Genomic DNA, 11,059 nt, shown 5'->3' with positions numbered 1-11,059 from the left:
TTTTTACTTTTAAAAGCCTTTTTTTAACAATGTATTCGGCCGAATAGGTTGTAAAAAATGCTTTTAAAAGTAAAAAAAAAAGGCTCTGACGATCGCGCGGCTCAGCTGTGATTGTCAAAGCCTTTTTTTACCTTTTAAAAGCATTTTTTAAAAGAAATGGCAAGCAGGCAAGTGGGCGATTGGATGGGCATGGGTGGGCGGGCAGGGATTTTTGTTACCAATTCTCCGAACCACTCGCCATCATCGCTACCAGATTGGCCGATCTGGTCCGAACCGGGAGCATTTCATCCCTGCTTATGTTCCATTTCTCTTGACTCAAAGCAGGCCCTCAAATGCCTGTATTTCTAAACAGGAGTGCCTTTCCTTCACTTATAATGTTCTTCCTCCTCTACCGAAATCTCCATTTCCCTTTTAAAGAAATGGTGCCATTCCAACCTTTGAAACCACTTATTTCAAGACTTTGACATTTGGGAGCGGGAGAAGATTTTAGGAAAAAATGGTATTGGAGCCCAGACATTTTCCATTCTCGTTCATACCTTAGCAGGCACTCTCCACAAAAATTCAACCCCGTTCTTTACGACATCATTGTAACATCATCAGAAAACCTTCTGCAGTTCTCTTTATGGTCAAATTGTGGTTCCCAACTCTTTGGATTACATATAACTATGTTTACTATGAAGGATTCAATGCAATCTAGATATACTCAATCAGCAATGATTATTTGCTAAACTAAATAAACTATGTTCAATATCAAGGGTTCAATGCAATGTAGATATATTCAATCACAAATGACAGTGCTCTAAACTAAACAATGTTTACTATCAAGGATTCAAAGCAATCTAGATACATTCAATCAGCAATGATAGTTTGCTAAATAAACAAACGATGTTTACTATCAAGGATTGGAAACAATCTGGAAATACTTAATAGTCAATGATAGGTTGCTGAACTAAAGAAACTATGTTTACTATCAAGGATTCAAAGCAATCTAGATATATTCAATCAGCAATGATAGCTTGCTGAACTAAAGAAACTATGTTTACTATTAAGGATTCAAAGCAATCTAGATACATTCAATCAGCAATGATAGTTTGCTGAACTAAAGAAACTATGTTTACTATCAAGGATTCAAAGCAATCTAGATATATTCAGTCAACAATGATAGTTTGTTAAATAAACAAATTATGTTTACTATCAAGGATTGGAAGCAATCTGGAAATATTTAATAATCAATGATAGTTTGCTGAACTAAAGAAATTATGTTTACTATCAAGGATTCAATGCAATCTAGATATATTCAATCAGCAATGATAGCTTGCTGAACTAAAGAAACTATGTTTACTATTAAGGATTCAAAGCAATCTAGATACATTCAATCAGCAATGATAGTTTGCTGAACTAAAGAAACTATGTTTACTATCAAGGATTCAAAGCAATCTAGATATATTCAGTCAACAATGATAGTTTGTTAAATAAACAAATTATGTTTACTATCAAGGATTGGAAGCAATCTGGAAATATTTAATAATCAATGATAGTTTGCTGAACTAAAGAAATTATGTTTACTATCAAGGATTCAATGCAATCTAGATATATTCAATCAGCAATGATAGCTTGCTAAGGTAAACCATGTTTACTATCAAGGATTCAAAGTAATCTAGATATATTCAATCAGCAATGATAGTTTGCTGAACTAAAGAAACTATTTTTACTACCAAGGATTCAAAGCAATCTAGATACATTCAATCAGCAATGATAGTTTGCTAAAGAAAACTATTTTTCTCAAACCGACTATTTCAAATTTCGCTGAAGCTTCTTCTAAGCATGCAAGCATCACATGAAAAACTACGGCCTCTCCTTTTTACTGCGTAAAAGTAATGTGCACCCAGAAAGAACAACCTTCTTTTGCGGAAGGGAATGAGAGAAGTCACATTACAGATGATGTGAAAGGGATGAGAAAAATTGTCAAGACAACCAACGGGCACCAAGCTCTCCCCCCTGCCCTGAACCCAAGGAAGCACTCAGCTGTACCTCCTTTAGTGTGGTTTTCCACAACAGGCTGGGAACTGCTGTGTCCTTAGAATCACTCCAGAGAGAGATGATCTCGGGATGAGAGAGTCATTGCGAGCAGTTCCAGGAAGAGGATCTCAACACGCCAGGGATCATGCTGCTGTCCGTCATTTTCCTTTTATAACAACGTGTATTTATACCCAAGAAGAGCCAAGCTCGCGTGCAGCAATGTACAGGGTTCGGCAGCCACCTCCGTGTCCGCACCATTGGCATGTCAGAGCTCAGAGAAAGGCTGTTAAGCCAGAATGCGCTTACAAGCCAAAAGGGTAAATAGCAACTCAGATGGATTTGAGGAATGCATATGCAACAGCGATAGACTGTTTGACTCCAGCCTTGTCTTATGCATAGATGGGTAAAGCAATGAAGGCATAGAAAAAGAACTGGGTTTGTTACTATATGCAAAATCTATCTATTTATCTATATAAAAGCCAAATACCACTCACTCATCATAAAATCTCCAGAACGGTAAAGCCTACAAACTTGAAATTTGGCACGTATGCTCCTCTTGGTTTCTAGGTGCTGGCTAAGAAAGGATTTTTCAAAATGACCAGCATTAGTATTTTATATACAGTATTATATTCACATGCTCTGATGTTAAGGAGTTAGACCTTCTACTCCCCCTCCCCACCTGAAATGAACTCTGTTCCAACTGCCAGTTGCCTTATATTCACACGCTCTGATGCTAAGGAGTTAGACATTCTACGCCCCTTCCCCACCTGAAAAGAAATCTGTCCCAACTGCCAGTTGCCTTATATCAACAGCTCAGATGCTACAGAGTTACACATTCTACATTAACTTTCAGGTTTTAAGTGTCAATTTATCACACCCAATCACATAGTTTCGTAGCGAAGCATGGGCTTCCAGCTAGTTAAAAATAAAATAGTGTTTGCACAACAATGGAAAAATGATGAAGGTCCTGACAGATGACAGTGTAATAAAAAAAATTAGCATGTGCTGAGATGGATAGATTGACAGTTAAGATAAAAGAAAAAGAAGAAACAGAATACTTTTTAACATGGGATTTATTTTATCAATCGTTAATTAATAGGAACTGAACAGAATTTAAAAAGATGACAAAAATGTGTATTGAAAATTTTGTAATATGGATAAACTAACTGTATTATTATTTTGTGGTTAATATTGTTAATATTGTTAATATTGTTAGGTTTATTAAGATAACTAGTATGATTATGGTTATTGTTGTATACTTATTTAAAATTAATGGTGCCCAGACTACATGCTGTTCAGATATTGGGTTTATAAAAGAAAAATGTATCAATAAAACATATATTAAAAGAAAAAAGAGCTGAGTTTGGTAAAGTTGAGATAAATAGAAGAAGGAGGAACAACACTGGGTGAAGAGAATGGAGGGATCAAGGATATTGCTGGACTGTCCTTGGAAGAGCGGATGGGCATATCAAGATGAAGAACAGTTCTCCACGTATTCTCCAACAGAAGAGACAGACTGTTGTGACCCAGGCCCAACTAGGTAGTAGGAAACTCAGTCAATGTAAAAACAAACGAACTTTATTTCAACAGCTGAGAATTACTTCATTCTCAGCGTAGTCCAACTAAATTAAAGCAAATTCTTCCCAACACAATTCCTCAGTCTTAACCCTAACCCTAACCAACCTTGGTCCAATTAGGCAAACTACTGAAGGCCTTTCTTGGCAAAAGTTCAGAAGACGCTGATACGAAACAAATGCAACAAGACAAAGCTATCAACATTGTTTTCCAGCAAAGAGCCCAAATGCCGTTGCTGGTCTTTTAAGCCTTATTGGAGGGGCCAATCATCTCTTGGCCCTTCTACTGAGTTGTCCTCTTTGCTTTAGCTGCTCTTGCTTTCTGGCAGTCTTCTCATGCATGCATTAGGAACAGGCTCTTCCTGTTTCTCTGCCTCACTACTCTCAGCCTCTGGAGGCTCTGGAGTCCTCACATCACTCCCCAACAGCCCTGGCCCCACTTCTGCCTCTGACACAGAGCCCTCATCCGGGCCTTCTCCAGCCTCCAGGACTGTCCCATATTCGTCCTCAGGCTCATCGCTGTCTAACTCCATTGCCAGCTCCGCAGGCTGCTGGCGGACCACAACACAGACTTAATAGAACTAATGTGAAATTATAGTACTAATTTACTGGTGAGACCACACCTGGAATACTGTGTCAGGTTCTGGTTACCATGACACCAAAAAAAAAAAGATGTTGAGACCCTAAGAAAGAGTGCCGAAAAGAGCAACAAAGATGATAAGGGCTCTGGAGATTTAAAACCCTACAATGAATGTTTTCAGGAAATGGGTACATCTAGTCCAGTGATGGCGAAACTTTTTGGCACCGAGTGCCCAAAACGGAATGCATCTGCACCAGGGGTGAAATCTAAAAATTTTCCCTACCGGTTCTGTGGGCGTGGCTTAATTGGTGGGCAGGGTTTGGTGGTCAGATGGCTTGGTGGGCGTGGCCAATAACAATAAATAATAAAAATAATAAACAAAGTATAAAAAAACAATAAGAGGTACCAAAAACCAACTTTTACATTTTACACACACACAACACAACACAACTGACTCACACACAATGTAAAAGCAGCTGCACTTCACACTTCACACAGCCACAAAAAGCTCAAAACCCAACTTTCACACTTTACACACACACAACTAACACACACACACACAGAGACACACACAATATGCCACATACAGCTTTCTGAGATTTTTTGTGTTTGTGTAGTTAGAATGAAACACTACAGAAACACACCAAATCTCAGAAAGCTGCACAAATATTTTATTTTATTATTTCATTTTATTTTATTTTATTGTGGACTTCAAATCCCAGAGTTCCTCAGCCAGCAAAGCCAGCCAGTTGATCACCGAGGAAATAGATTAGCTGAGCGATTGATTCTGTCTGGCTGAAACTGAAACTGCTTTCGGGCTGTGGCCATGCGTTCATCAGTAATCAGGTAAGTGCCTTAGAATCTCTACTTTTACTTGTAGAAAACATGTTTTCTACAAGTAAGAGTACAAGTAAGGTTCTGCTGTTTTTTACTCTTAAAGGCCTGTTTCGGCTGAAGCAAAACCAGCTTTTAAAAGTTAAAAAAAACCACCTCTGCAGATGGTGAGGCTCAGCAGAGGCAGGGGGGGTGGGGCCAGGGATTTTTGCTACCAGTCCTCCGAACCAGCAGCCGCCTTCGCTACCGGATCACGCGATCCCGTCCGATCCGGGAGCATTTCACCCTGATCTGCACGCATCAGAAACCCGGAGACAAGCTGGCTGGCGTGTGCATGCCTGTTTTTGGGCCATTTTTCTGGGCCATTTTCCAGGCCATTTTCAAAAAATGGCCTGAAAACAGCCCCTCAAAATGACCCAAAAAATGGCCCAAAAATGGCGTGAAAAGAATCCGAAAAATGGCCCAAAAAACAGCTTGAAAATGGTCCAAAAAGCAACTTGAAAATGGCCCACAAAACGGACAGAAAACTGCCCAAAAAAACGGTTGGAAAACAGCCCAGAAATGGCCTGGAAAATGGCCTGAAAATGGCCACAAACAGATTGAAAATGGCCCTAAAACAGCTGGAAAACGGCCCAGAAAACAGCTGGGAAACGGCCCAGAAAACAGCCCAGAAATGGCCTGAAAAATGGCCTGAAAATGGTCCAAAAACCAGCTGGAAAACAACTCAAAAAACAGCCCAGAAAAAGCCCAAAAAATGGCCTGGTTTTTGGCAATTTTCAGGCTGTTTTCTGGTGCTCCGGCATCCGTGAAGACCAGCTGGCTGGCGTGCATGTTCACGCCGGAAACCAGAAGACCAGCTCTGTGTGTCCACAGAGAGGGCTCTGTGTGCCACCTCTGGCATGCGTGCTATAGGTTCGCCATCACAGGTCTAGTCTAACGAAGGGAAGGCTTAGGGGAGACACAATAGCCAACTTCCAATATTTGAAGGGCTGTCACAGAGAAGAGGGAGTCAATTTCCTCTCTATAAAACCTGGACAATAAGCAAGCGTTCATTATAGAGAGATCCAACCTAGAACTGAAGGTTTTCAAGAAGAAAATGCACAGCCATTTGTCCAGAATGTATATGGTCTCCTGCTCCAGCAGGGGGCTGGGCTAGAAGACCTCCAAGGTCCCTTCCAACCCTATTATTCTATATTTTATTTGCATCAAATCCCCTTCCAATAGTTTAAGGTTAGCAATGGGTATTAAGCAGGGGTGAAATGGTCCCGGTAGCGATGGCGGCAGGTGGTTTGGAGAACCAGTAGCAAAAATCCCTGCCCCCCACTTCCCCCCGCATGCCCAGCTGAGCCGCGCGATCATCAGAGGTTTTTTAAAAAACTTTTAAAAGCATTTTTTCTTCGGCCAAAAAAATGCTTTTAAAAGTAAAAAAAAAAGCCTCCGATGATCGTGCGGCTCAGCTGGGATTTTCAGAACTTTTTCAAAGCATTTTTTTCTACAAGCTCTTCCGCCAAAGAGGCTGTTAAAAAAAAAAGCTTTTAAGGGTTCTGGTGATCAGGCAACTCAGCTGGGATTGTCAGAACCCTTTAAAAGATTTTTTTTTTAACAACCTCTTCGGTCGAAGAGGCTGTAAAAAATATGCTTTTAAAAGGCTCCTCTGGCGATCCCAGCTGAGTTGCCTGATCATCAGAGGCTTGTAAAAGCATTTTTTTAACAACCTCTTCGGCCAAAGAGGTTGTAGAAAAAATGCTTTTAAAAGTAAAAAAAGAAAAAAAAGTTGACCACGCCCACCCACTAACATTACCCCCCACTAAGCCACGCCCATAGAACTGGTAGTAACAAACTTTACATTTCACCCCTGGTATTAAGGGCCCAGAAATAAGAGGATTGTTCATACCAGGACAACCAATCCCACTACGCAGGGCTGGGCAACTATGGCCCCTTTATGACCTATGGACTTCAACTCCCAGAATTCCTGAGCCAGCATGCTGGCTCAGGAATTCTGGGAGTTGAAGTCCATAGGTCATAAAGGGGCCATAGTTGCCCAGCCCTACTGGTACCTTAACGTACAAGTGTATGTTTTTGAAATTACATCACTGAAAAAAGTTTCGCACTTACGGCGACCTTTGTAGCATCCCCATGATCAAAATTTCAGAGGCTTGGCAACTGACTTATATTTATGACAGTTGCAGTGTCATAAATGGAAAGACCAGACTTTTCAATTTTATGTAGATAGGTCTAAATTAGAACTGGGCTGATTGGGCTGTCAAGTTCAGAAGCACCTAACGATGCTGCTTGTAGTGCTGTTTTAAGAAAATATGAAGTATGAGAATTTGCCACCACAGCTGAAAATGGATTTCCGTATGTTGGAACTAATAATAATAATAATAATAATAATAATAATAATAATAATAATAATAATAATAATAATAATAATAATAATAATAATAATAATAATAATAATAATATTTTAATTTGTATACCGCCCTTCTCCCGAAGGACTCAGGGCGGTGCACAGCCAGAATAAAAATACAAAGAGAAACAATACATATAATATTAAGAACACTCCTTAAAAAACTTATTCAATTGGCCAAAAATTTAAAATACAATAACACCCTATAAAAATTTACAAAAATTTAAAACCCATAAAAGTAAATTAAAATTTTTAAAATCAAGCCAGTCCAGCTAGACGGAATAAATAGGTTTTAAGTTCGCGGCGAAAGGTCCGAAGGTCGGATAGTTGACGAAGTCCAGGGGGAAGTTTGTTCCACAGGGTAGGAGCCCCCACAGAGAAGGCCCTCCCCCTGGGGGCCGCCAGTCGACATTGTTTGGATGACGGCACCCTAAGGAGTCCCTCTCTGTGAGAACACACCGGTCGCTGGGAGATAGAAGATGGCAGTAGACGGTCCCGTAAATATCCTGGTCCTATGCCATGGAGTGCTTTAAAGGTAGTCACCAAAACCTTGAAGCGCACCCGGAAGACAACAGGCAGCCAGTGCAGTCTGCGCAGGATGGGTGTTACATGGGAGCTCTGAATGCAGAAAAAAGGCACCGAAGTGAAGATCACTGAGAAGGTGACGAATTTATTTTAGAACTCGGATTAAACATTTGTGTAGTTAACAAAAAGCCAGCTAAACAGAAAGAGAATTTGATAGATTTTTACCAAAAATGGAGAAAGAAAATAAAGAGAAAAAACATTGTATTTCAACATACAATCATAACTAAAGTTCTGTTAGACTTCATGGGAAGTCTTTCCATCACACAATGGACTTGTACTCCAAATCTCAACCAGTAAATGCTCAGTCTTACATATTGGAAAAAAGAACCCAAACACTAAGTACATACTTGATGGACATTACCTTACAGATGACCCCCACCCTGTCAAAGACCTTGGAGTTTTCATATCAAATGATCTAAGTGCCAAAGCCCACTGCAACTACATAGCAAAAAAGGCTCTAAGAGTTGTAAACCTAATCTTGCATAGCTTCTTTTCCAAAAACTCTACACTACTAAACAGAGCATTCAAAACATTTGCCAGACCCATTCTTGAATACAGCTCACCTGTCTGGAACCCATACCACATCTCTGACATTAATACAATTCAAGGAGTCCAGAAATATTTTACAAGAAGAGTTCTCCGCTCCTCTGTAAACAACAAAATACCTCCTTATACCACCAGACTTGAAATCCTGGGATTAGAAAATTTAGAACTCCGCCGAATCCAACAAGACCTGTGTTTAACACACAGAATCATCTATTGCAATGTCCTTCCTGTTAAAGACTACTTCAGCTTCAATCGCAATAATACAAGAGCAAACAATAGATTCAAACTTAATGTTAACCGCTTCAATCTTGATTGCAGAAAATATGACTTTTGTAACAGAGTTGTTAATGCTTGGAATACAGTACCTGACTCTGTGATCTCTTCTCAAACTCCCAAAAGCTTTAATCAAAAACTGTTTACCTTTGACCTCACCCCATTCCTAAGAGGACTATAAGGGGCGTGCATAAGTACACAAAAGTGCCTACCGTTCCTGTCCTGTTGTTTCCTTTCAATGTATGTGCTTGTATATAATGTTGTGACAAAATAAATAAAAAAAAATGGAGAATTTTGTGCTTAGGATGTGTGTACCAGTTTAAATGACTTCATGATAGCAATGGTCCAATATTTAAGAGCTGCCACAGAGAGGAAGGGGGTCAAGCTATTTTCCAAAGCACCTGAAGGCCAGAAAAAGGAACAATGGATGGAAACTGATCAAAGAGAAATTTTTTTGACAGGGAGAACAATCAACCCATGGAACAGCTGGTCTTCAGAAGTTGTGGGAGTTTCATCACTGGAAGCTTTCAAGAAGAGATTGGACTGCCATTTGTCAGAAACGGCGTAGGGTCTCCTGCTTGAGCGGGGGGGGGGTTGGACTAGATGATCTACAAGGTCCCTTCCAACTCTGTTAAACTGTATCTGTACCAGGGATGTGGTCACAGATATCTTTTGAAATATTCACTATACACTACCACAAATGAATCTAGAACAAGGCATTTATTTTCAAGCCATTTGTGTGTTTTTTCCCCCCAGCACTTCAAGAAAGCATCTGTATTAAACTTGTATTTTAGTTTTAAATCAATGGATTTATTTGTTAATCAGTTAAAAGGGAGCTAATTACTCAGGGAAAAAAATTGCTTGGATTTCCGACTGCTTAATAGAGCATTTATACACAGCATTTCTCCAACCTATTTTCTTTTACATAAAGCTGCTTTTAATCTTTTTTAACATTAAACTTTTTAAACATTAAACATTAAACGATTAAACTGTAATTGGTACAAAGCTAGGATGCCCAATCAACTGACTGTTTCCGTAAGTTCGTATTTTTTAATACGTTGAAAGGTACACGATTATCATCCTAATTTATAAATTACAATAAATGCTCTATACAAGCCACTCCTGGGATAGGATTTTAAATTACATAATAAGTTTACAGTATTTATCTTTCCATCCTAGTACATTATAGGTACGCCTCGACTTACGACCAAATTGAGCCCAACATTCTCTGTGGCTTAGAAGCGAGACAGTGACGTGAATTTTGCCCTATTTTACAAGCTTTCTTGACACAGTGGTTAAGTAGTCACTGCAGTTGTTAAATTAGTACCACTGTTGGGAAGTGAAATCTGGATTTCCACGTTGACTTTGCTTGTCAGAAGGTTGCAAAAGGGAATCACATGACCTTAGGACAGCGGTTCTCAACCTATGGGTCGCGACCCCATTGGGGGTCGAATGACGATTTGCTAGGGGTCGCCTAAGACCATCGGAAATATGGGAAGTATACTTGTGAGTCGAAGAATCGCGCTCCAATGGTTGACTCCACAAGCCAGCTGCAGGCTCTTCAAATCGCTAGCCGAATTCGGCTTCAGGCGCGATGAATTAAAAAAGAGAGAAATCTTTGCTCTGATGTCTCCCTCTCAAGCCAGCTGCAATCACTCCCAATCGCTAGCCTAATCTGGCTTCAGGTGCGATAAACTTAATAGGGGAGGAGTCTCTGCTTTAATGCCTCCGTCCTGTATTAAAGGGGTCGCAGCACTATAAAGGTTGAGAACCACTGCCTTAGGACCAGGGGTGGGATTCAGCCAGTTTGGACCAGTTCGGGCGAACCGGATGCTAATTTTACATCTGGTTTGCCCAACTGGTAGTTTCAAGGACTGGCTGGCCCTGCCCACCCTGCCCTACCCCTCCCAGGAGTGTCCACATGGCCCATTTTGGATGCCAGGTAAGTGCAGTGCCTGTGCAGAGGCTCTGGTAGGGCAAAAAACGGGTCTCCCAGAAGGTCTGGAAGTCTGGAAACGGGCCTGTTTCTGGCCTCCGGAGGGCCTCCGGAGCCCAGGGGAGGCTGTTTTTTGCTCTCCCGGAGGCTCGAGGAAAACCTCCAAAGCCTGGGGAGGACAAAAAATACCCCCTCCTCTGCCATAGTGTAGGAGGCCAAGTAGGCCATGCCCATCATGGCCAAGCCCACCCAGCAACAGAGCAGAGAACCTGTCAGTTTTGGGAGGCAATTTTCTGTCTTTC

General features: G+C 40.6%; 1 protein-coding gene across 7 annotated transcripts in view; it reads right to left on the bottom strand.

Annotated features, from left to right (window-relative positions):
- Positions 1–11,059, bottom strand: part of ZMIZ1 (zinc finger MIZ-type containing 1) — a 558,395-nt gene that overhangs the window by 349,974 nt on the left and 197,362 nt on the right. The window contains exon 1 of one of the 7 annotated variants that reach the window (XM_058188356.1): positions 2,032–2,051. The exons of the other annotated variants lie outside the window; for them this stretch is intronic. The gene's annotated coding sequence lies outside the window, so the exon portion shown is untranslated. Of the gene's footprint in view, positions 1–2,031; positions 2,052–11,059 lie in introns of those variants that run through there. 7 annotated transcript variants of the gene reach the window in all.

The sequence above is a fragment of the Ahaetulla prasina genome, chromosome 6 (genome assembly GCF_028640845.1).
Source record: "Ahaetulla prasina isolate Xishuangbanna chromosome 6, ASM2864084v1, whole genome shotgun sequence".
Lineage (NCBI taxonomy): Eukaryota > Metazoa > Chordata > Lepidosauria > Squamata > Colubridae > Ahaetulla > Ahaetulla prasina.
The sequence above is the reverse complement of the archived record's forward strand: the minus strand, read 5'-3'. Positions and strand labels throughout refer to the sequence as shown.